This window comes from Anser brachyrhynchus, assembly GCF_964034855.1.
Source record: "Anser brachyrhynchus genome assembly, chromosome: 2".
Taxonomy (NCBI): domain Eukaryota; kingdom Metazoa; phylum Chordata; class Aves; order Anseriformes; family Anatidae; genus Anser; species Anser brachyrhynchus.
Window position 1 is genome coordinate 98,696,985 of NC_137695.1, and position 26,386 is coordinate 98,723,370.

Genomic DNA, 26,386 nt, shown 5'->3' on the forward strand with positions numbered 1-26,386 from the left:
TACTTCTGGGGAATCTGATGTATACACATGAGCCTTCCCACTAATGAAGAGAGAGGTTTGATCAATGGCTCGGTTGGTGAACTGCCTCTGTGCCAGGGAACTGACAAGGCTCAGAGAGGTCTCTCATCTACTATATGTGCTACCTCAGAAAAGAGTAACTATATGACCATTTCGTTTCAGCGTTCTTGACTACTTGAGGTACCTGTCCTGAACAATTATGACAGGAAGTCTCAACCAGTGACTTCTTTTTTACTATTGGGAACTCATAAAAACGAAGAGGAATAGGGGAAAAAATAATTTATTTTTTTTTATTTAAATTGATTGCTCTCAGAAAGCATTGGCAATATTTACACAATTCTACTGCTAACTTTTCATCTTATTCTGTAAAGAGATCAAATTTGACAATTTCATAGATCTGGAGGAGGGTAAACAGTTTCACAATCAATAAAACTGATCTTAGGCGTCAAAAGAGCTAATGGGCATGTCAGGTGCTAATAGTTTTGCATGAACTCTGTGTGGGGCATCATGATTATACAGGTACTGCTACCTTTCTAAATGTCTTTTTTTTTTGGAGCAGAAGTTTACTGAGGTAGTGTTAGCGATAAAACATCTGTATGCCTGGTATTTGAGTGATTGCTTTCGTTGTAGATGAATCGTCAGAAGCACCCTGGCTTAGAAAATGTTCTCAGTTTCTGCAACAAAAAAAAATTGAAAAACTACTTTGAAAAAAGAAAAGAAAAGAAAAAAAAGTTATTCTTCTGAAGGCTTGAAATAATTCTAAAAATAGTTATTTTCTAAAGCAAAGCATTACTTCTTTCTCCTTCCTTTCCCAAATCAGCTGCATTCCCAATAACAACCTTTTTCTTTTCTTTTAAAGGTAGGAAAAAATGAAGGAAAGTAGCTGGAGTTTTTCCCAAATTAGACTAATTTTAGAAGAGCAAAAGGTAAATTACGATTTTTCTTAAGTAACAAGATCCCAGAATATATCAAATGAAAAGAAAACCTTTTATCACTTTCCCCAGAAAAGTGTAACGTATACTATTTTTATCTCCTTTCAGTAGTTCAATCTGAAGCCTGCCATTATAACCGAAAAGCTAATTTTCAGACTCGGCAGAAGCTAGACATTGAATTGGACCATAGAAGCTGAGGACTCAACTCACAGAAAGCCATTAAATGGAATGACTGTAACAGTTTCTGTGGAAAAAAGGCAGGTGGCAGTGCTATATTAGATAGTTTTCTAATCACGCAGACAGTCAGTGCCCCTTTTATAGACCTATTAGTTCACCTCCTCTCTTGAGCAGTTCATGCACTTGTGAAAGACTCTTGATAAAACAGATTCTTGTACAAAGACAAATTCATCCATCTTCACACCTTGTACAGTCAATAATTTTCAACAAATGTAATTGTTTTTAATAGGAGTGTTTGTGAAAAAAGTACTCCCTACCACATTAAGAACTTGCAAGTTCTAATACTAAATGGGGGTTTGTCCAAGTATAAGCAAGAAATAATGGTGCACTGTGTCACTAATTTTCTATACTACTGGGTAAAGTAGAAATACTTATTTACTTTGTGATCTAAAATTTAAGACATGGATAGAGAGGGGGAGGGGAGAGAGAGAGAGAAATTGATAACACAAAATAATTTTCTTCCAAATTTAGTACGTTGTGAAACTGGCAAGTATTATTCTGTTTTTGGAGAAACAGACATCATTAATAGACAGTGCTGAGTGATAGACATGTAAAGTATCCATAAGTATTAGTTGATGCTTGATCTGTTTTATCCTAACCTAATATTTCACTTAAACATCAGCCTTATGACAGAAGTTATCATTAGAATTCTCTTTTCTCTACTGAATAAAATGGTTTCCAGCTCTTTTGTAACTACTGTTATCATCCTGAATTAAATCTCTGACAGCAGGCTGGATGCCACACATGACAGAAAAATCAATTCCTCTCCCTGAAGAGCTTAAGGTCTGATTAAGTTCCTGTTAAAATCAATGGAAATCTGCTCATTAGCTTAAGAGAAAGTGGCTGATTACATAGGTCCAGATTTAGAGTTTAGGACCACAGTCGCACACTGCTCTGAATAGACAGCTTCAGTGAATCTGAGCCCAAGAAGACATTCAGCAAGCTGTTCTTTGCAGGGAACACCTATTCAAAGCACTTTTTCCCCCACCCAAAAAGAGTCTTTGCAGTGAAAAAGTGGAATGCCTTTGGTACCATGCACTGCATTCAGCACAAGCAGAACAAAGCATAAGATATCCAGTGAGGCTGGAGAGGTGCTGCTCAGCTTGTTTGTTGTTTAGCTCCAAGAGCAGGAAAAGAAGCCTGATCCTGAAAGACACCCTCTAATTTTTGCAGTTTAGTTTCAACAAAATAATTGCAGAAACTATTTGCAGACAGCTATTACTGGTTACATTTATTGATAGGTTTTAAAGTAATGCATAAAATTTGCAAACAATTATTTAAATAATTTTTCTCCCTTTTCACTGGAAAAAAACAGTAACCAACTAAATGCCATGAACTAAATACGTTTGCTTATTGTTAAAGCAGATATTTTTTCCCATCTGGCTGCAAATTAAATTGTATTGGAGCCCTTAGTTTGTGCCAAGCCAGCAGGAGGTAGACATTTTCATTAAACACGTAGGTAGAACAGAATTCTTCAAAGGTCTTCATGAACTACAATCCCACTGCAAGAGAAATTGATGTAGTCAAAAGAGAAAGAAAAAAAGCTCTTTAAAAGTGTACTAGCTGTAATAACATTTCTTAACATCAAGATGAACACCCAAGGCCTTTTTGTTCTAAATGCTTTTTCCAACATGAAAGTAAAAATTGGTTACTACTACAAAGACTTTCAATATTAGACAAGACAGCAGATGGACACAGGCAGATGGGAAGGAGTATAAAGAGATGAATACTATGGGTCACAAATACTGTCAGTCAGCTTGTCTTAGAACACCAAGAGCTTAACCATGGTCGTGTTGTGGGCTGGTGTGTTTATTTGGGGCAGAAGTGAGTGTTTTGTGGTCTGGTTTAGCTTTTGTTGTTTTGTATTTTTGTTTGTTTGTTTTTCATATATATGCATTATTGCAATTGATGGTATTAAGGCAACTTGAAGCAGGATAATGAGATAGCTCTGCAGATGTTTACAGGGAGAATCGGGGGCACAGGATAATCTCACAATGTCAACTCTAACTTTCCCTCTAAGGATTTGTGTCTGTTTTAGTGCGTTATACTCTCAATAAATATATAACTGGCTTCAGAACTCTCTGCTTCATACTATATTCCTACCTTAATTTTGGTAAATTTAAACTCTCAGATAATTTTAATTGCATGAGACTTTGGTAATGGTGGTGAGGTGCATGTTAACTGTAAAACTAAAATTTTTAATGTAAAGAGGCATTCAGTCTAAGGGTCTTGTATCAAATATGTACCTGATTTAACTTGGATTAATGGGTCACTACTGTCAGCAAAATCACATTTTCCCTTAATAGTCTTTGTACAGTAGAACACTTTAGTATTCTTCATTCGATTATGTGTCCTTCCAGAATACATCATTTTCTCATGCTGTGAGATGCTGACATTTGATGCAAAAATTATGCACAAGCTACATTACTAACAACAACAAAAAAACAACTGTCTCCTGCTATTCTGGACAGGCTGGTGGCTCCAGTACACGCTAATTTGCAATAATACTTTGACAAAACTTAGCTTTAGACAATGTTCAAAACAGTACAGTAAATCATGTTTATTTCCAAATGTACTGAATAGAATTCTTTTTTTTTTTGCTTGCTTACCTTAAAATGACTATTTTAAGGTTATTTTAGTTGCTGCTTATTTTTTGCATTTATTAATATGAATATTATATATAAATATACCTTGAAACACTTTTTTTATTTTGTTAGCTTCTGAGGACTTTTATATTTTTTCAGGTTTTCAATGAGCTTGATAGAAAATTGTGGAAGAGAAATATAGCCATGGCCTAAAGTCACTCTTTTATCAAAACTGACATTTAATGAAAGATTAAGCAATATTTATATCATGTGAAGGAAATATTACACAAAGTAATATTGGTCACTTATGTAGCATTAGCTTAATAAAGAAGAATCAAAGAAGGCTGTTTTCAGAAAAAGATTTCCTTGGCCTAAAGCAGAACCGTGGATAAGACTAGTCTACTAAAATATTCTCACACTGGTATTTTTACAGGGATGGTTTTAGCCATTGGCAGCTGTTCAGCTGTGATTCATTTTTCCAATAATTTACATCTATCACTATGTAACTACAACCTTTAGCTATAAATATTAGCCTACACAAGTTTTACTGTTTTATAAAGAGTTTACTGAACACTTGGGGTTTAAACTTTAAGTTTTGACTGTTTTTTATTGAATTATAAAAATATTTCACAAGGTATTAGTATATTCATCGTAATTCTAAGCTCACTGACTCATTGATTTGCCTGTTCCCTGCTGGAGGTGCTGCTATTAAGTTAATAAAGTGTTCACAAATACATCTTGATCTGTTTGGTTCCCGTTTGTTTTGTTTCTTCTTGGAAATTCAGCTTTGCGCAGACAAGTAACTACCATTTGTTTCTGTTTTCCATTTTAAGTACTATTTTCCCTTGAAATGTCAAGTTTCCAGTTTACATCATCTGTCTTGGTGATGCATCAGATTTCAGTCTTTCTACAGCTGTGTAAGCTGTACAACAATGGAGAAAACATGGCACTTTTTCATTTTGGAAAATGGGAATTCTTCTAAAACATTGAACACTGCGTGTTCCATTGTACTCACCAAAGATAGCACATAGTCAGTCACTTGTGCAATATTTAAGTAGCTAGTTCTGCCTCTTCAACACTGTTGTCAGCCCTCTACTTAGTGGCAGTCCTTGTGTTTGAAGTTTCATTTCCAGACACAAACCAACATCCTTATTTTATGTACATGTAGAACTAGAGCAGAGATAGCATATTTGTACACAATATTTTTCTTCCAAAGTTTAGTCTTCACCAAATTTTGATTTCCAGATTTAAGAAAACAAACCTTCAGAAATCAGTTCTACTCAGGAAAAAATGGCAGAAAGAAAATGCTTAGTGTGAGAAACAGCTCTCTCAGCTGCAGTTACTAAACCACTATTCTAGGCTTGCATAAGAAATTTAACAAAAAGATTCCTTCTCAATATATAATATTTGATCTTATGAAGAAGAGAGGAGCTTTGCCAGCTATTTGGGCCACTTAATGTTGCCTCCATAAGTAAGTAACATCAGTGGTGGTCTGGCACCATGGCTGCATTCCTTAACTCAACACTAAGCATCATCATGCCTCCTGATTATTCCTCATCAGGATATTCTGGGATACCCAAAAGATCACACGTGTGGCTTTTATGGCATCCACTCCATCTGCAGTGCAGATGGCTGAGTTTGAGGGTGCATCAAGAAGCAACATCAAGAGAGATCTTCAATTGCACCTGTGCACTGCTGCAGACAGAACATGTCCAAGGCTGTAGGAGCTCATTCTGGCACTTCACCATGCTTTTAGTTAACTGTTCCCCACCTCTGAACTCATTTGCTACAAATGAAATTACCTTCTTTCTGCCATTATTTGTCCTGTATTTCATTCGTATCCTGACCTGACAAATTACTTTCATCCTTTCTGAATTGATTCATTCCACACGTGTTTCTTTTCCATCTTTTATATCCAGATCATATCAAACAAGAAAGGAATTTACACAGATAACTGTAAGGTATGTCCCTGTCAAAATGCATCCGAGTCCCAAATCTTCCTTCAGTCTCTAAGTATTCAATAATCCTCACTAGTATCACTGGTTGTTGCTGAAGTTCACTGCTGTTGAAAATCAGGTCATGTGTTCAGGTTTTCAGTATGGATTTAACAGGTCATTTTAGGCACCTACTTTCAAAAATACTCATTTATGTATTTGTGCCAATGATAGTTACACGAATTAGTTAGTGGTCACATAAGAATGGTAGTAGCTCCCACCTCCAAAATATTTTGAGCTATTTCTTATACTAGTATTGTGCAGAAAGTTGCTTTCTCTACATAAAAACAAACAAGCAAACCCCTGTTTTGCAATTTGTGTCTAAAACTCCAGATGGGTTGTTAGCATTCGGAATTTAGATCTGCTATGCAGGTTAAAATGAACATCCAGTAACATTGTCCTATTGTACCTCACATTTGTTTTGTTCAAGAAAGGGAAAGCTTGGCTTAGTCAAAGCCAGAGTTGATCTGAGGTGAAATTTTCAGCATTGGCTGTGGAGGCAGGATAGCAAACAAGCTGTTCAAGCCCCTTGGAAATTTGCAGGCTAGTCCTGTATCATTTGAATGGTTGGAGGCAATGGATTTTCAAAGTTGAGTCCTGTTGCATTGTGACTGTGAAGAAGGTCTCCCAAAGACAGATGTGTGGAAAAAATAGTAGAAATATTAGGCAAGAAATTGAGGAAAATGCTATTCCATTTATTTTTGTTCACAAAGACAAGGTCAGAACTCTATTTTCAGTGATTATTGAATATTGTGTGTTTTAATGGATTCAGACTTCTTTCTTCTTATTTTCACAATCTTTTTCATAGCCAGTTTAAACAGTCTTTTATTAATATCAAACTTGAATTCTCCGTCTCTGAATTTGGGGTAAACTCTAGTGCTAAACAATGAAGTAGGCTGCACACTAAAAAAAAGGAGCTACTACTGAAAGCCTCTCTCCTCCTACGTGTGTATTTGCTCACCCCATAGCATAGGTCAATACAGACCTGCTGGTCAGATGTTTTCACCAAGAAGAGTCATTTTCCAGCACAAATTGTGATACTGTCTGTCAGGCTCATCTTTAAAAATGTTCCTCACTTCCATGCTTTCTGGACCTGCTTCAGTGTTTCATGGTGATGATGCAACTCCCTGCAAGGGTATTACATCTTCCTTTAAAAAAAAAAAAAAAAAACTTTACAGGCTTCCTTTTGTTGTTCACCTTCACTTTGAACATGTAGACTTTGGGGGAGGGAATGCTACAAGCTGCCAACTCTAGCTAAAGTCAGTAGCAGAACAAAGTCATGTGCACTTCATTAACACGTATCATAAGCACAGTGATAGAATTCCTTCTTATTTACGTTGCACTAGCTGTTTAATCTGGTCAGACTGAAAGAAAAGATTAGAGAGTGGTTAGCACACTGCCATGTATGAAAGAGACATGTAGTTCCCACTGGGGAAAAAGAGAAGGCTGTGTAAGCAGGTATGTGCCCTATAAACGTGCACTTAGCATAGATTTATACTGAAAACTGCTTCTTGTTTGAAGTCCCTCTAGACGACGCAATAGCAAACCAGAAAAATTAAATGATTTCCCATCTTGTGAAACTGAAGCCCAGCTGCAAGTTGTCATTGTTTTTGTACCAGGAGAGGAAACAGTGAAGAGTGGAAGGCCTCTGTTCAACTATTAGATTTTTTTTTTCTGTTTTCTTTCTATGCTGATATTGCAGCAGCTGTATTCAGGCACTCTGGAGTACGTTTTATTTGTGAGACTGGTTGACTTCCTCTCATTGGAAGCGCCCTGAATAGCAATAAAGCCGTGCTTTGTAGACGTCTGCCCACACAGCAACTACAGCTTTTTCTCTCTTTAGCAGTAGGAGAAAGTGTAATGAAGGCTATCCTGTTTCAGATTTACAGAATATGTTTTACTTAGCATGAAACTGATCTGAGCACACATTAAATTCTCCTGGAAAGACACATTATATTTCCTCTGCATTCTGTGTTTTAGTTTCAAAATGCAGTGAATTCAGGAGCTAGGTGATCCAAAATTATGTGCAACGCACATCTTAGCTACACAGATTTTCATTTCAAGAATTACACTGTTTCCAGGAAAATAGTATTGTCATTATATCACATATTTTAATATATCTCCTATTTCCCTTACGAAAACTAATTGGCAGGTTTCAAATAACAGAATCTTAAGATCATGTAAAAATAATAATAAAAAAAATAAAAAAGCATAAGTTATTTCATTGTGGGCACCAATGAAATAAGCTATTTCATTGTGAGCACCTTCTTAATGGTAATTACTCTAAATCTGTTTTTATATTCTACACCTGTTTTTCCCCGTTACCCTTATGAGAAACTTTCACTTGGGGAGTCACAACTGTTCTTTTTTAGAACTAAGCAAAAGCTTTCTTCCTTTCTGTTTTTCATGAGGAAAAGTAAAAAGGCTTCCAGTTATACAGCTCTGCTTATAACATTTCCAAATTCAGTGAGACAGGCAGTTTGAGTTTTCAGAAATTAAGCTGATTTCTCCAAATGGCTTACATAAACTTGCATTAGAAACAACCAAGGACTTCAGCAGATGGCAGCTGGATCCGAGAGAATGGATCTTGCAAACGAACACAGAGACGGGCAGAAATTCCTCTGACACTGAGCCCAGTAAGGGCTGCTAGGTTAAAAACATTTATGCTGAAATAGAGGAAGTGTTCTGTGGGTCATCCCACAGAGAAGCCCTAGTTCTGAAGAACGTGCAATGCAGAAGCCAAGGTGTGAGAAGTGGAAAGGGAGAAGATGAGTATAATGAGAAGAACATATGTCATAATGATATAAGAACATATATCATAATAAGAACATATATCATAATGAGAAGAACAGAGGTTGAAAGTAGGTAGAGTCCTGGGTATGTCCCTTTCTGTCTCTCTGAAAGTTAGTTTTCTGCATGCCCACAGAAACCTTATCACAATCTACCATGGCTTAAGAAAAAAAAAAGGGATACACATATATAATATGGATGCGTATGTTTGTGTGTGCATCTACAAGTAATTTGTCAGAACACAGACACTTTAATTTGTATAAGCGAAGAGGAATTTACACCCAGGCTTGCTTTCTATTCATTCATTTGCAAATCAACTGCACACATTAGGCATGTTTTCTCTACTGATTAAGTGCTAGTGAAAAACAGAAACGTGGTAACGTGCTTAATGTACATAAACATCAAATATTTTTGACCGACTTTTTCATCAGCTGAAATGTTTGTATTAGAAGAAACAGAAGAGGAAAAGATGGTTTCATCATAAAAATAAAATTTGTTTGACCAGGACTGCAGCAGTGCATGAAATCTGTTTGAAATACCCTGTCAGATGATTAGTTTTATAGAAAATGGGGTTGTCAGAGGCAACAATTAGTTGAAGACAAAAAACTACAAAATGGAGGAAATTGTTCTGAAAGTCTACCATATTAATCTTCACAGACCTGTGCTTCCAAAGCTACCCAATACACAGCTTTTTGATTTTTTCAGCAAACAGGATACTGGTGGTGTCATAAAAATAATGCTCATCTCTTGAGAAATGTTTTATAATTTGAAGATCATATATTTAGGTAAACATTTCAGAGCAAAATCTCTTGTTAGATCATTATTAGGTTATTTCTACTCTACAATATAGTATCACTTATATCTGTAAATGACAATATTTCTGTAAACTATTACTTTTCTTTCTCATTCAGAAAATGCTATAATATATTATTTGCAAGGACTGTCAATAGCTATTATATTGTCATCCATTCACTGCTGTCTTCATCCAGTGGGGAATCATAATTTACCAGGAGAAAGATTTTCTTTTCGATGCATATTTACGGTAAGGCCATATACCTTAATATCCATGGTCAGTAAGAAACTGAGTTCTGACAAGATTTATGAAGCAGGTCTGTTCATTTGTAGCTGCAGAACATCTCTTTGATTTCAAGGTTCATTTAGGAGATAAAATGTGTATTTTTTAGACTCAAAGGCTTCAGAAGCAGTTGCTTTTCCACTGTCCCTTTCACAGGTATTTGCTGAAGAAGGACATATCTTGAACCATTTTTCTGCATATTTGTCAGAGCAGTCCTAAAGTTTAGCCATCACAACCATATAGAAATTCTCAGCAATCAAATCTAATTCTGGGATTCAGAATTAGAACTGAATGATGCTAACTCATAGCTCTCAGTCTGTGATAGATAGCAGCATCTGCATATAACAGTGCTGTGTCCGAGATCACCCAAACAAGCACTTACTGAGCTGGTACTCTTATATTGGAGTCTTGCAAAAAAATAGTATGAAGAAGTTATTCTGGTTCTGGTTATAAAAGTATTTTAAGCATTATGTTGTTATTTTCAAGGATTCATACATAAGAATAGGTCTTATGAAATACAGCAACTTCATCAGTCTTTATAACAAATATTTGATTATAAGACTTAAGTGAAAGTGTTATCATCATAGTCCACTGAAGGTCCGTTCATGAAAAATTTTAAATGAGAGCATAATTGGGTCTAGATTATGTTTCCTCCATGCGTACTGCTTGATATTGTTAATCTTGGACTGGCAATTACCTCGTCTTGGTGATGGTTCCTCATTACTGCATTTTGCCATTTGCTGTTTTCAGTTCTTGAAAGTGAATAGCTGTTCTTTCATCTTAATTCAACAGCATCCTGCGAATTTTAATTAAATCATTATTTGAGATTATATGACATTGGTCTAGTTACCCAGTATGAGGCTTTCATGTCTATAAGGTTTCATATGGAAATGATAGTTTCCTTAGTAAGTCTAATCTATTAGCCAACCAGGTAATTTGTTATAATAGGTCATTAATAATAACAAATGACCAATTCTAGTACAAAAATACATATGAAACATAGTGCAAATTCTGCTTCCTTTCCATTCCCTCTCTCTAATTTACATGAAGGAAACTTGACAAATTTTTACTGGAACAATTTCTACTGAATTTTACTAAATAAAAAAATAAATAAATAAAATCCAGATTAATTTCCCTATGTCTGCATTTTCATGTTTTCTTTTATTCAGGTAGAGCTCTTTACAGTGGCCCATGGAACAGGGATGAAATAATAGCATGTGGAGAATGCTAGAATATACATGTTTTCTTCATGAAGAGTAGCAGAATGGTAAGGGACAAATCAGAATGTCTAAATTTCTAGCTACAAATGTTGTCCAATGACTCTAATACTTGTGCAGGAGTTTAATTTTTGTGAGTATGTGTAAATGATCATACTGACATCTGTCTGCATCTCACAAAATGCTGGAGAAATAAAGAAAGGAAACTACAGACTGAGAAGTAGGGAGGTGTTCAACACTTTAAGAGAGAGTTGATACATGTACACCCTATAACAGCTGTAAAATGGCAGTATTTTTTCCAAAAATATTATTTTTCAACATACTGTATGACAATCTACCACATTCTGCAATTGTAACTTGTCACACCTTTCTACACCTTTAGGCCTCAATAGGGTAAATGGGCTTAATTGTGTGTAGTCTCTCTACTATGATTTATTAATTTGTTGCCTGTGAGTGCTGTCAGATGAGATTTTGCATCTAATTTTACATTCAGATTTTATACAACAAAGGCAGAGGTGACCACCTCACCACCTTCAGTGTTGCATTTTTAAAGTTGATAAATATCAGTTTCTTTGTGTCATGCTTTTTAACAAGGTTGCCATTTAGAAGTGAAAATATGTGTAGTTTAACTATGAAACTCCATTCATGTGCTCCTCAAATTTCCATGATACAAAGTGGTATTTTTCACAAGTGAAGGAATGTGGAGAAAGAGAGTGACTCAAAGCAGTACTGTCTGTACTCTAAATAGAAATTTCCCAGACTTTGAAGTGCTTGTACTAGTGATATTCCATCTATTCTTTTCCTCTGCGATCCTTCTTTCCATCTGTGATCTTTTCTATCTCATGCTTCAGAGTTTTATCTTCAGGTTCTGTATGGTAGTCTTCGTATTTATAATAAAGGCTCACATTGCACACTTCTCACTGTGAGGAATTACTTGTGGGATGCTCCTTTCATGCAATGGAAATATTTATCTAAATAACTGCTTATCTGTAAGATCATAGAGTTTATAAAAAGGCCCAAAATATTTTCTTAAACCTCCTCCATCTTCAAAGATGAATAGCAACCCCAAAAAGATTTACATATTGTGGAGTTAGTGGGTAGTTGACATAATAACTCTCCATCTGTTGAGGTTTAAATATGAGGCACTTGACAGGTGCAACAGATAAGTACAGAAATTGCCAATGAACCTTCCAAATAAAGCAACTTCTTCAAAAAAAATCTATAAATTCACTTCCTATTTTTGCATAAGTAATAAAAAATAAATTAAAAAAAATCACATTTGAACAGGATGGAAACTATCATTTGCCCCAAACATCTGTATGTGTGATCGGCTCTCCCCAATCTCGGACAAAATTTAAAGGGCTGTTCTCTTCCGCCAAAATATTACCCTGACCATTCATGCTTCTGAGCTTCTCCCCATAAATGTGGCCCAAGTTTGTGGGTCTGAGGCTAACGTGACACCATGCCATGGGACAGTAGAAGCACATCTGGCACTGCCAGGCCTGCATTACAACCGTGAGGACTGTCGAGCCAGCGAGTTACGCCAATGGCCTCAGATTGACCAGGGTTTACTCACACTTGCTGGCGCAAGACTTTGGGACTAAAATGGCTGCGTTCTTTTGGTTTTTGGTTTGGGTTTTTGGTATGGTGGCTGTTTGTGGCTTTTTATTTTGTTCTGTTATTTCCACTTTTTTTAAAACACCGTTAGGCCGCATGTTGCGGGCGAGCTGCTGGCCCGGGTCTGTCAGGCCTGAGGGGGCCGCCGCTATATGCCTCCCCGTCCCCTTCCCCTTCCACCCCCGCGGCGGGCACCCCCCGGAGCCGGGCTGAAGGCCGGTGCCCCCAGATCTCGCCCCCTTCTCCCCGAATTGACCCGGGGGCCCCGTCTGAGGGGCTCCTTCGCCCCCCGGGTGTCGGTGCCCCGGGCGGAGCGGGCAGAGCCTCCCGGCCGGCCCCGCGGACGGGGTGCGGGCACGGTGCTGCCCCGGCCCGCCGCTTCTTCCTGGTTCGGGGCCGCCGTGCGCGGAGGGGCGGCGAACACCTCGGGCACAGGTACCGGGGGCGGCTTTGCGAAGGGGGAACCGAGCCGGCCACCCGCGGGCGCGACCGGGCAGGACGAGGAGGAAGAGAGCGGGCGGGTGCCGCACGCCCCCGGGGCGCGGCGCGGCGCGGCTCGGCTCGGCTCGGCTCGGAGGTCGCCCCGCTCGCCCCTACGGCTGCCCGGGAGCAGGCTGCCTCCCGCACCTCGGCGGATGCTGCGCGCAAGCCCCCGGAGCGCCGCAGCCCGGGAGGAGACGCCGGTGCGTTGCCGTTTACGGTTTTGCTTTTATTTATATTTTTATTTTCCTTCCTGGAGGGGAGGGGAGCGGGGGGGACTCCGCCGCGGTGCTGCGCTGCGGGGAAGGAGGAGGAGGTGGTTCCCCGGGCGGGGGGCAGCGTTTGGGCTCGCTCCTCTTCCTCACTGCCGGGTGCCCCGCGTCCCTCCTCCTCCTCCTCCTCCTGCCCAGCGGGGCTCGGAGGAGGAGCGGGCGGCGCTGCGGGACACCTGGAGCGGAGCACAGGTGGCTCGGCCACAGGCAGGCGGCGGCAGGTGGCCTCCGGGCTCCTTCCTCCACCTCCTCCTCCTCCTCCTCGCCATTCCGCCGGCGGGACAGGTACGCGCGGCCGGGGGCAGCCCGGTAGCGATCGGCGGGGCACGGCCGCCCGGACACCCGCTGCATACATATCCCGGCCCGGGGAGCCGGGGGACGGGACCGGCTGCGGCGGCTGGAGGCCCTCAGGTCGGTGCCGTGGGGGGTTCCGCTTTCACATCGTGGCCGTGCGCGGAGTTTTTGGAGCAAAACCCAGCGAACTTCTGCTTTTCACGCCAGCCCCGCTGCGCGGCGAGGCGCCCTAGGGCGGCTGAGGAGCGGGGCAGGCGCTGGCCCCGCCGCCGCCCCCAGGGCGGGTCCGGCCCCGGCCCCCCCGGCCCCGGCCAGGGCTGCCTAGGGAGTTTGAGGGGACGGGGACCGGGGACGGGGACCGGGGACAGGGGACGGGACCGGGACCGGGACCGAAACTGGGACCGGGGCCGCGGTGTCTGCGCGGTGCCGCTTCCCGCCCGGTTCCTGTCAGCGCCCCCGGGGCTGGGCCTGCGCCCGGCCTCTCCCTCGCCGGCAGATCTCTCGCCCTTCTGCTTTATTTTCATTTATTTATGACTTATCTTAAGCTGCCGTGCCTGTGGTGCGTGTCTCCGGGTGTGCTCGGGCCGTGCGATTTTTATTTATTTATTTTCTGCGTGTGTAGGGTTTGGCAGTGTTTAAAATAACTCTGAGTCTGTGGTGTCGCCGGGCTGTGGGGTTAGCAAAGCCTGCAGTTTTAGGGTACGTTTTTATTATTGTTTCTGTTATTATTTCGCGGGGACTTTTGGAAAATCGCTACACGGTTTGTCCTGGAAAGAATGTAACCGCGTATCTTTGTAGTTTTAAATAGGTCGCTCATGACAGTGTTTCCTGTTAGCATCAAATTTATCCTTCGGTATATCAGGTGCTACGTTTGGAAAGTGGTTGATTTTTATAAAAGTACCAGGAAACTGTGAAAGCAAAGGGTATAATAAAATTAGAAGATCTGAAGATAATGCAAGAGACTTTATTGTTGAGGAACCGAAGCTTTCCCCCTTTTCAGTAGGACCACAACTGGGTCTCAGGTGATTAGGGCCAACACCGTGTATGTTGCACTTTTTAATTTGTATTGTATCCAGTAGTTATTTCTAAAACGCTGAGTTTACTACATATAATTTATGTCTATAGAGTATTACTGGTTCACAGATACATACAAGTTAAACTGTGAATTGTGAGGTGATTGTGCATGAAGGCTTGAAATCCCTGGCTGGAAGGATGATGAAGTGCTCCCTGTCATTCGAGGTAAATAATAACAGAGCAGGAGAATGGTCTTGTTTTACGTTAATGATTTGTTGATTACAGTTGGCAGCTGGCAGTCCTCAGCCAAGCTGAGGAAACAGACTTGGATGGTCTTAGAGCAGTTAATGACGACTGCTGTGAGCCTGTCAAAACTCTCAAGCATCATGGATTATATATAATTTTCCTATTCTACACCGGCTCTGCCTGTATGCGTTTAAAATTGTTCTGAAGAATGCCCACGAGAACATTAAAAATACCACGCCAGGGTGTAGCAGAGCTTCTGTGGGCAGGTGCCTAGAGCAAGAAGGCCATGCTTGGTTGGGCTTTGACGTGGTGCTCCCCTTCAGGGCCCTGACCAGGCACCTGTGGATCAAGGATTCCCTCGGGCTGAAGTCTTGCCTTCGTGTTTGACAGACCGTGTGTTTTTTTTCTTTGATTTTTTACGGTAGCTTTTGAACCCATGTAAGGTTCTAGTAAGGGAATAGAAAGGAGGAGGTAGGTAACCAGATGGACACCTTTACAAATGTTATTGATCGCTAATGAGACAGCTGAAAGTCAATTTCTAGCTTTTAAAAGCCAGTGCAAAGAAGTTGCATTAATAAATATTAACATACCAAGTAGGGTTCAAGCATTAGACTCTGAAGTAATCCATCTTAGATAAAGCTTGTTATTTATAACAAAAAAAAAGAAAAGAAAAAAACAAGTCAGTTATGCTCTTCTAATGCATCCTAATGAAATAGATTCAAATTCATTTTCACCCAGCTGGGAGAAAGCAGTGAATTAAATGTTAAATTTTGTCATCTTCACTGGATTTATGTTAACTAGAGAATTAATAACAGAAATTGAGTATTCATACTATATTTACACCGTGCTGTACAATTAAAAATAAAAAAGTATACAACCCCTCAAAGCCCCAGATCTGCAGTGATAACTAGGAATAGAGTAGTGAATGTTTATAACCTGACTGATCATCATCACAGTGATAAGCTCTGGCCCACCGCAATCCATTTGCTTGGTGATAGAGATTTCAGTATGTTACTTTAAAATTTTCACGAACACACAAAATTAAACAGCTAAAAATATGAAACAATTTTCAAGACAAAATTGTTTTTGCATTGGGCTTTATTCCTCGTAAACTCAACTCCCATGCAATGCTTATATTTCTAGTCACTTGAGGCCTTGCATCCTCTTTACAGACAAGCTAGTTAGAATTATAAAAATCATAGACTCAAGATATCCTGCATGTGCTGAGAAGCGCTATGTCTGTTTTCAAGGCATGGTACCAACCAAGGCTTGATGCTGGGCACCTCAAGTATCAGTAGTAAAAGTGGGACAGGCTTCCAGTTCTATCCAGCTCTTAGAGTTTGAGAATATGCGTGTTAGTGATGTGTTGGATTAGAAGTGAATGCGTGTGGAATGGTAAATGGTAGGATCAGGCAAGAGAGCAAATTGTCCCAGGGGAATGCCAATGATCTCTTTCAGTGTTGCTGGGAGAAACACAGAATTTGTAAAATTGGTGCTTGAGTCTTACTATCGCTGCATATGCACAAATTTCCTGTTTATTCTTTTTGCGATGTTTTTATTCAGTACTCTATATAAATTATTCATACGGCTGAAATAGCCACTTCAGTTATTTATTCCATCAAATAGAACATATCATTATAGTTTAGGCTCTAATTACTCTGCTACATGATTGTTATGACTAACGAAACACTTTCATTATAAACTGTTGAGAGAATACAGATTAAACTGAAATCCACATCTCATACTACTCATAGCATAAATAGCAAAAGTTCTAAGTGTTCAAATGATTCGATTTTTGTCGAGGGAGGTTATTCTCCCCCTCTACTCTGCTCTCGTGAGACCCCACGTAGAGTACTGCATTCAGCTCTGGGGTCCCCAGCACAAGAAGGACATGGAATTATTAGAACAAGTCCAGAGGAGGGCCTCAAGGATGATCATGGGGCGGGAGCACCTAACCTATGAAGACAGGCTGAGGGACTTGGGGTTGTTCAGCCTGGAGAAGAGAAGGCTCTGGGGAGACCTCACTGCGGCCTTCCAGTAACTAAAGGGGGCCTGCAGGAAAGCTGAGGAGGGACTCTTTGTCAGGGGCTGTAGAGACAGGACAGGGAGTAATGGCTTTGAACTAAAAGAGGGTAGATTTAGGTTAGATTTAAGGAGGAAATTCCTTAGTCTGAGGGTGGTGAGGCACTGGCACAGGCTGCCCAGAGAAGCTGTGGATGCCCCATCCCTGGAAGTGTTCAAGGCCAGGCTGAATGAGGCCTTGGGCAACCTCATTCTTTAATCTAGATGAAAACTTAATGATTTTTTGACAGTCAGCAAATTGCAGTCAGAACTAATGTGGATGAAATCTAGTATTCTTTGCAATAAATGCTGAAAGCCTAGCCAGTGTTTAATGGGGGAGGAGTCTGGAAAGTTTGCAGTCCGATCTTGCATGAAGTCTGAATGGATTAAAGGGTAGCACAGTCTTCCGGATCACTGCTGAGGTGCCCAGTCCTGTGGTGTTTAATTACCTGGGTGATTTTTCTCTCAGGCAAGCTGTCATGTTGAAGCTGTGAAGCATGTTTTTTGTGGTGAGGCTCTCACTTAGTAAAGGACACCAGTGATGAGCAGCAGTAGGTCAGGAATGTTTAGATGCAGTTTTGAATACAGCCAATTGATACTGCTCTATAAAACAGGAGTGTGTCTGGTTTCTTTAAAACACTCTGTTGAAGATGGAAAGTGTAAAAGCCACTAGGTGTCCAGAATTCTTAGGTGCTTCCAAGAAAAAAAAATCAGCAGGACACTGTCATTTGTGAAGAAGCCTGGATTTTTATGTGTAAGATAAAAGTACCAACTAATGGAAGAAGAAACAGAGAAAGGAGAAGAAAGAAAAAGAGCTTTAGGGCTCCACTGCTCAAATAACTTATACAATTGGAATTTCAAACAAATAACACTGGAATCCTGTACATTATTTGCTTATTACTTGCATTAATACCCATTTTCAGGGGCACCCAGCCTTCTGCATAAACTGCTTAATTTGAGCCTAATTAGATAGCAAGTGTAAAATAAACAAGTTAGTCTCTGAGAGAGTGATCCAGTTGCTACTGATGCCAAAGGCAGTGGCTGACTTCAGTGGAGATTACATTCTAACTGTGTTCCTGTAGCCTTCAGTCATAGCTCTGGGTCTGATTGTGCTAATCGTTCCGCAGGAAGATCGCTCCCACCCCGATGAGACATCGAGCGAATGCTGCATTTGAGCTGAAGGAGCCCTGTATAGTGATCCAGATCAGGTCATAAATTAAAATGACAAAATTGAAATCTAGTTCTCTAGGGGCGTTGCCCACCAAAGAATTCAGACAAAATTTTCTTAGTTATGCTAAGCACTGTGAGAATTAGCTGTGGTTGAAGAAAGTTGCATAAAACTTTACTGGCAGCTCTTCCCCAATCAGTCAATGACAATGTCTGAGCTTCTGTACTCGGTGACATTAAATAAAGGGTCTGCCACATGCACTATTTTAGATTTCCTTTACTTAGTTATCTCATTCAAATCAGTAGGGATTTTTCTCTCTTTGTTTCTTTGGTTATTTTCATGTATTAGTCGCACATAAAGAAATTGCTCTCTCCTGCCATCTAATCACCACTCAAATACCAAACATAATCCGTGTTGAACCCTTGTGTCAGATGGGCTTTTGGATATAGTAGTAAACAATTTTGAGGTCAGTTACACAGCTGATAAATAGCAATTGCATTAACTTTTCTGAAGAACAAATTGTACTCATGTTTTCCTGATTTTTTCCAGCTGTTTTTAGTTTGGCTTTTTTTCTTGATGTCCAGAGGATACCAGTAACCCCCATCTGCATTTGCTACACCTCATCTTCTTTGTCGAGAGGTTTGCAGGGACTGACCCTTCAGTGAAGGGTTGATCATGCTAGGTTTAACTTTTCTGTAGAAATCGATATAAAACCTGCGACTGTATTCTTTAAGAGATTCATAATCTATTGAGAACAATTTTTTCTGGCTAAAGAATTTCTGGTACTTAAACAGTTCCCAAGAGTAGTGTTTGGATTTAAACGTTCTGTGTTTCTCTCATTCAGAAGAAAAGGGAAAAAAAAAAAAAAAAAGCTTAAAATGCTCATTTAAAAATACTCAGAGAGGTTCTTGGTTAATATAAAGTGGGATCATTCCTTTGAGGCTTCTGGCTGTAACTGAAATCCCAGCTCTGCTGCTTGGAATAGCTGTAAATCTTGGACATATCCCAGGAAAGCCCACACAAAGGGCAAGTGAGAGAAAAAATGAGAAATAACATGGAAATTTCCAGCCAGTTTTTTTTTCTTCCATTCTAAAATGATTTTGAAATAACTCAGTAGTGAAGTTAGTTTTCTAAATCCTTACTTCGCCATTGATTTTTTTTTTTTCCTGAAGCTTCAGAAGAATCTTTGAAAGGGGAGAAACAAGCAAAGTAATAAATCAGAAACGATTGATCAATTCAGAGACAATACTTCTCCCTCTCCTCTCTGAAACACACGATGACTGAAGTCCAGAAGTGATATTTTCCATTTTATTTCAACCATTTCTGATCAGTGTATCAGCTGTACTAGGTTTGTTTTGCACATTGGAAAAAAAGACAGTTTTAATTTATTTATTCCTTAAATTTTGTTCCAATACTCATAAAATTTCTCAGTTTATCATTTTAATTCTTAAAGTATCATTTCTTAAACATTTCGGGGAAGCTTTAACATCTGGGAAATTTTAACTTCAAGTCTTTCCATTACAGATTGGTGAAACTAAGAACTGAGGGAACCTAACATCTATCTATTATGATTTGAAAGGGAAAATGAAAGGGAAAACAAAATCAAAGCAAATATATACCAACAGATATTCCTAAAATTAATTCAGAGTTGTAGTATATTTTTATATTGTAAATAATGTAAATATTATATAAATATTTTATATTTATTTATATATAAAATATAAATATATTTTATATTTTATATTATTTATATACCTGGTGTATTGTCTTTGGCTTCTGCTTAAGAATTTTGGTTCATGTGAGCTTTGGATCATGTGTGAAAATGTGTTTGTTCTCAGCCTGCTTATTTTGAAGTCAAAATTCAGGTGAAACAATGCAGTTGGATGAGTTATAGCCATCTTTGGAATTCAGCAACTTGAAGAAAGAGGCTTGGCAGTGTGAGAGATCATTACTAATAGTCACCCATGAAGCTGTTCTTTTATTTTCTTTTCTGCTTACGCATTGTTTGCAACCTTTTTACTTGGTCTTAATGTTTGCTTTTAATCCTTGACTTTCCGAAGGAGATTTTTCAAGAAAAAAGGTGGGGCAATGTTGCTATCAAGGACAATAATATGTTCTCAGCACTTGGCTACATTTTTCAGTTGGTTTTCTGGATTGTGGTCTTGTAAATACAGGCAAGTCTATGAAAAGTAATCTTTATTTGCAATGGAGTAAGTTTGATAAAGGACTTGTATAGTGCAAGAGAGTAGTCTGTAATCTTACTGACAATATTTGTACGTGCTCCAAAGATTCAGAAACCCCTGAGATACAGCTATTACATAGCTGTCAGTGTCCCGACGATTTTTTTTTCAGTTACAAATTGGACCATGAAAGCATGGGCTTTTCCTGGTAGAAAACATTACTTTGTATATCCAGAGGTCTTTCAGAGGCCACTGTGTAGCCGCTGCTTCTGTTGTGTCAAGGGATCTGCCATCAGCCCCTTTCTGGGTATGGAATTGCCAAGGTGTGCTGTGGTGGTAAGAAGCCAGCTCCGAGGTCGGTTTATCTGGGGACATGTGGTGCTTTGCTGTAAAAGTGTCAGGGAAAAATTATAGTTTTCAATGTAATAACTTCAGAGCCCAAAGGACAGTTATCCTGTGCCTTCTGCTTAGTATTTACATGCACTGTTTTCTTTGCTAGATAAGACTTCCTATACTGAAGTAAGGTAAAGCAGCATCTTTTCCAAGGATGTTTTAAGGTAATGTAAGTTCAAAGTGCTATCTCCACAGCATTTGTGGGAAGACTGGCATCTGTAAAAGCAGTTCACTCTTATCTGGCCAGATGCAGATTAGGTATTATCTTGGCCAACACTGGCATTCCAGACACACCACTGAAGCATAAATTAATGCTGATTGAATATGTTCAGCAGTAGAGGTGATCTTTGCTATATCCTCAAATTTTCTTCCTTGCCAGCCCCTCAGTATGACTTTCATCTTGTCTGCTACAACTGACCAAATCTCACTCATTCCTCAGCCTTCGCACAGCCTGGGTTAATGTCATGGTGGAGGCACAGTCTAGATTTTATTTTTTATGCTGCAATTCTGTAGATCCTGGTGACAGCCACTATTGTCCTTAAATCTGTGTGTAAACCTGAGTGTCACAGGCAAGCTCACAGCCAGTTCCTTCTGACTAATATATTCAGAATTTCTGCTGCCTTCCCATGGTACCCACTCCCAGGAAGTGTTCCCGGAGTTTGTGACAAATTCTTTGAGTAACCTAGACTCTCAGCTCATCTGAGAAGAGACACATCAGCTTCTGGGATCAAAGTCCACATCATCTCACGGTTAATAGTAAAACATTGTTTTGTGATGCTGTGTAATGTATTGTAGTGCTTTTCCCTTATCCTTCTCCATCATTGTTATTTCCCAGATATCAACATCCTTCTTTCCTTAGGAGCTTAAAAAAATCAGTCCTTAATTTAACTCTTTTGTCAAATTTTGTTCATTCTCAGGGTGAAAAGTCATTCTGGAATATCACTGGAAAAGCTAGCACATTCAGAGCTTGCAGTGATTAAAGTGAAATTATGTGTTTGTCCCTTTGAATATTACAAAGGTACAGACGGAATTACGGATCTGTGCGCACGTGCTGGTTTTTGCATGTGAAGGACAGTTTCACAACTCTGTACAGAAAGGAGCAGTTACAGTGAAACCTATCGCAGCAAAGACTGAAGTCAGAACAAGGAAAACAACTGGATGAGGTTTTCGGTAGATCTGTGGTACAGGATAAAATACTGATGAAATGATACAGAGCAGGAACTTTGGAGATTGACTTGTCCCTCAAAGATTTATCCATTAAAAAATGATAGCATTATAATCTGAAACTTTCTGACCCTTAGTCATCGTTTTGCATTCATAGTGTTTTGACAGCTCTCACCATCCTAGAGAACTAAAATAGGAGCAGAAAACAGAATGTGAAATACTAAAATCTGCCACCAGGTTATACAGTGGTCCCATTTGAGTTTGGATCTTTAGTGGAGCGGTCACTGAAAAATACCGAGCAATTTGATTCCAGGCATTTTCATCTCTATGTTGCTGAAATGAAATGGGGTGGGGTGTGGAACGGGATGGGACAAAACCCACTCAGACAAAGAAAACCTGTGCCTGAAAGGCAGACCAAAAGATGATGATGAACTATTGTGGAAATAGTCTCCTGATTATTATAGTTGCATGGAGTGCTTCATATATCAGAAAAAATGGTGATATTGAAGATGTGCAGAGCATCTTCATATTTCCGAAGTCACTCTTGGTGTTAACTGCCCTTTTATTTTTCTCAAAGCAGAAAGAAAACAGAAGTGATGTTTTATTCATGGTTGGTTTTTTTTTAGCTTAAGTGCTCAAGTAATTGGGACAGACTTGGAGGAAAACAGTTATCATTTACTTTGGCTCTCGTTGGGCCTTTTACTCTTGGACTTTTTCCCCAGATGGTGGAAGCTAATTGTGTCAAGGGGTTTTTTAGTAGCCAAAGTGTGTAGTCTGTAAAAATATAAACTCCCTGGCTTGGCTTTTGTAATCTTTTATACATACTATTACTTTGTCCTGGCTTGTTGCAGAAGCTTATGCTTAGCTCTCTTCCAGCATAGCTTTCATCAGCACAGTCTGAATTAGCACAGTTTGCCTGGAGGGCAAGCAATCATTTGGCTTGGGTTATGTTTTGCAGAAAAGCATTCTTGTCCAATGGAAAAGAGCCCCTAATGGGGTCACATGGGAAAGCTGTTGTTGTTAAGAGAATTTTAGGAGGTGCTCTTCGACTGAACACAGGATATTGAGAAGTTCATCTTAAATTTTGGCTGACTTGTATAGCGGGTTGCAAAATGTTCTTTTCTTCTCCTCCTTTGGTAAAAAGTGAAAATGCAACGTGAAGAAAATTGTTTCTAAATAAAGGCTGGAACTTGTAGCTACAAGTCATAATTTGGTTTGCCCCTGGAAAGTGTGCAAAAGGCTGAAGAATACTTTTCATTACTTCTAATTGGCCTTTTATTGTAAACTGTTTATAAACTTCATCCCTTTGTGAGTTATATTTTTCCAACTGCTAAGCTTTAGCGAGAAGACTGAAACATGCCTACCACGAATGGCGTGTAGCAATGACAGCAGTGTGCTCCTTCCTTTCTGCAGCTAGCTGGTAACATGTTGAGTATCACCGTATTCAGACTTCTTATCTGCAGTTTCCACTCTACCATAAGGGACAGTTGTATCTGCCATGAGGTGTGTATTTTACCTGTAGTATTTTCTTTATAATTAGCTTTTGGTTTGTTTTTGTTTTGTTTTGTTTTGTTTTTTCATTTTTTTTTTCTCCCCTATAACTGTAGTGCTGCTCAGTGAATTTTGGGTTAATTGTGGCTAAGGTTGTTCAGTTTTCCTGGTTCAGGGAGCCAAGTAGCATTATAGATGCTTTTGAAGGATGCGTTCCGATGATGTAAATACATGCTTATGCAGTTTTTGTGATCTGTATAATGGCATAAAACTCAGAACAATGAAGGATTTCAATTTACTGCTTGCACATAGCTCGTTTGTACTCTACACTCTTGTCGTCTTGGCTGCATTGTTCCTAACTGTGCATGCTCTGTGTAATGTGTTCACATAAGTCCAGCACAGATTCATAGGATCGTTCCGGTTAGAAGAGACCTGAAGAAGTATCGGACCATCCTCCTGCCTGAAGCAGGGTCAGGTATGGGGTCAGACCAGGTTCCTTAGGGCTTTGTTGGGCTGGGGCTCTGAGAGCACAGAACAACGTGGTTGTCCGACCGCAGCCAACTGAGTCACGGGATGGGGCACCTGTGTCTTGGGAATGTGATGACGGGTGTACCGGGACTTCGTGTGGCCTGGGGAAACGTGCTTGTTGGGAACAGGATGTTGCTGCTACAGTGATTCCTACTCCTCATGTGTGAGTAATTTGCAGGAAAGGGACTTGGCAGCAGAAGTGACAGTAAGTTTAACAGTTATATTGGTTTGGAGTGCTTGCAGTCAGGGGGCTTTGGCTTGGATTCTCTTCTGCGTTGGTTTAGTTCCATAAATCTTGCTATTAGGTTGACAATAGGAAGAAATGCACGTGTATGTGTCAGGGAGAGGATTTGTGAAAGTCTTTATTTGCATTCTAATAGACGTTTAAAACTTCACCAGTCATGTGGTACTTTTTTCTTTTACTCGCCATTTGATATTCCCTTATTACTCATAACTTGCCAGGTGATCTTTGGAAAACACCAGCCAACCTCACATGTTGCAAGACCCACAGTAAAACTGAGACTCGCTTGATTCAACTCTAGTAAGAAGCAGACAGTTTTAGCCTGACTGTATGGTGCTGAGCAGAGTTCATGACAGTTTACTGGGGAATTTAGTATTTGGCAGAGCTTCGTGTTGGCACCGCATGCCCTTCTGATTCAGACCATTCAGGCTCAGGCCTTTACCTGTTCTTGGTGAACAGTGATTACTCCGCGTAGTCCATCGTGTACCAAAATGATTTCCTCACATGATGATAGCAGTCCTTAGTTTTATGCTTTATGCTGTATGGGTTTATGTTTCAGATATTCATTTGTAGCCACTGAGTTACTATTTAATATCTGAATAACCTCTTGGGAGTAAGGTTATGTTTAATGAAACTTTTCTTCAGGACCTGTAGCTGAACTGAATGTAAGAAGAGTTATGTTTTGCAGTTAGAAACATTCTAGTAACAATCCTGTCAGCAGTGAATTCATCTGAAACACAGCTTTCGTAATATGTTTTGAATGTCATGTGAAATTAGCTCTTTAATCCCTTCAATAGTGCTTATTTTCAGTAAGAGTTTAATACTTTAGGAAAAAATCATAGTAGAACGCAAATAATCTTCAGTATTTTAACTGAGGTATATTACATGTATCCCAAAATCTTAGTGTAATCATTTATTTTATTATATAGTGAAGACTTCTAAACTGGAAAATGAATATAGGGAAAAATCTTGCTAAAAAGTAAATAGTACCTCCGGAGTACATCTTAGAAACATGAGTTCTTACTTTTATCTCTACTGTCTATCAATGGATCTTATGTTTTAGGAATTTGTTTTTCACGCTGTAATTATTTGTGAAGTGTAAAATCACATTTTCTTGTCAAGTTTTGTAAATTAACCTCTATGGATAAAAGATTAACATGCTGATAAAGCATTGGTATGATGGTATGTTTGAAGACGGCCAGCTGATTAAAGGCATTTCACAATTGGCCAATTTTGTACTTTAACCTGAGAGAACTAACCAGAGCTTTGGAAAGAGAGCAATTAAATAATTTCATAATCACCCAGGCATTACAGCAATAGCACTGGCACACGTAAGCCTGAAAGCTGGTTTTGCAGTGTATTCCTGGTGCGTAGTAATGCAGTTGTCTTCGCTGGGTTTGCTTGCAAAAGAAAAGACCACCCAAATGAGTGCAGCCAGATGACTTTTCAAAAAGTCCATCTTCACATCTCTCTCTGAATGTACTGCATGTGTGCAAGAAGACTTTGAGGCTGTGTTTGTTTTCACGCTGGTTTTAAATAGATAGAAAGATTATTGCGTAATATGTCTTTTTGTGGTATTGAATCATTTTTTTATTGATTGAGAGAGGCATTAACTTTGGGCATGTTGACTCAATTCCAGCTTCTAATTGCATTCCATGTGTGCGAAACCTTCTCCTGCAGTGTCAGTTGAATAAGGTGCCTGTCAATTACAGTTCAAGTATTCTCAGTGTTTAAAGGTTGCTGCAATTCAGAAGCGTTTGAAATTATTCTTAGTTGTACGTGGTTGGGACCCCCGTATTTCGAAATTATTGAAAAGATTTTTATCTTTATGGTAACTGACATTGCAACTCTTAAGAGGCTTACTGTATTTTTACAGTAATAGCTTATTATAATATATATATATTGCTTATCTAATGGTTTGACTTTACACAGAATACCAAATTATATAGCCTGGTGTCACTTGAGTTCCTGAAAATTCAGCTATCATTAGATAAAACTAAAAAATACATGAGCTTACTTCAGCCTGTCATAAAGAAGGCTCTTGCAATACCATGCCTATAAGGTTGGATGCAGGTCAGAGAAGCTGTCCCGATCGTGCAAAGTGGTGCTTCCTGGCTTGGCTGTGGGCATGCAAAGGGTAAGCAAAGGAACAAGCAAGCAGCACGGTGGGAGTGCTGTGACTTTAAATGAGCAAAATAGTGATTGAGCAACATTTTTAAGTTCTCTTGTTTCTGCCGTGTTGGGAGTGTGTGGTACTGATGTTGTACCCATCCCTGTCCCGCTGATTCCCTTATTACCTGCTGTTATTAGCTCTTCCTATGTGGTGTTGGAGAGAGCCCGCGTGGTACGATCTGCAGCACTTCTCCACTCGAGCAGAGAGCTAATGCAT

At 39.6% G+C, this 26,386-nt stretch overlaps 1 protein-coding gene across 3 annotated transcripts in view; it reads left to right on the top strand.

The window, feature by feature from the left end:
* Positions 1-12,976: 12,976 nt before the first annotated feature.
* The window catches only part of MBP (myelin basic protein), a 115,532-nt gene continuing 102,122 nt past the window's right edge, over positions 12,977-26,386 (top strand). The window contains exon 1 of one of the 3 annotated variants that reach the window (XM_080581091.1): positions 12,977-13,148. The gene's annotated coding sequence lies outside the window, so the exon portion shown is untranslated. Of the gene's footprint in view, positions 13,149-13,232; positions 13,629-26,386 lie in introns of those variants that run through there. The other 2 variants (XM_080581093.1, XM_080581092.1) reach the window with 2 other exon arrangements.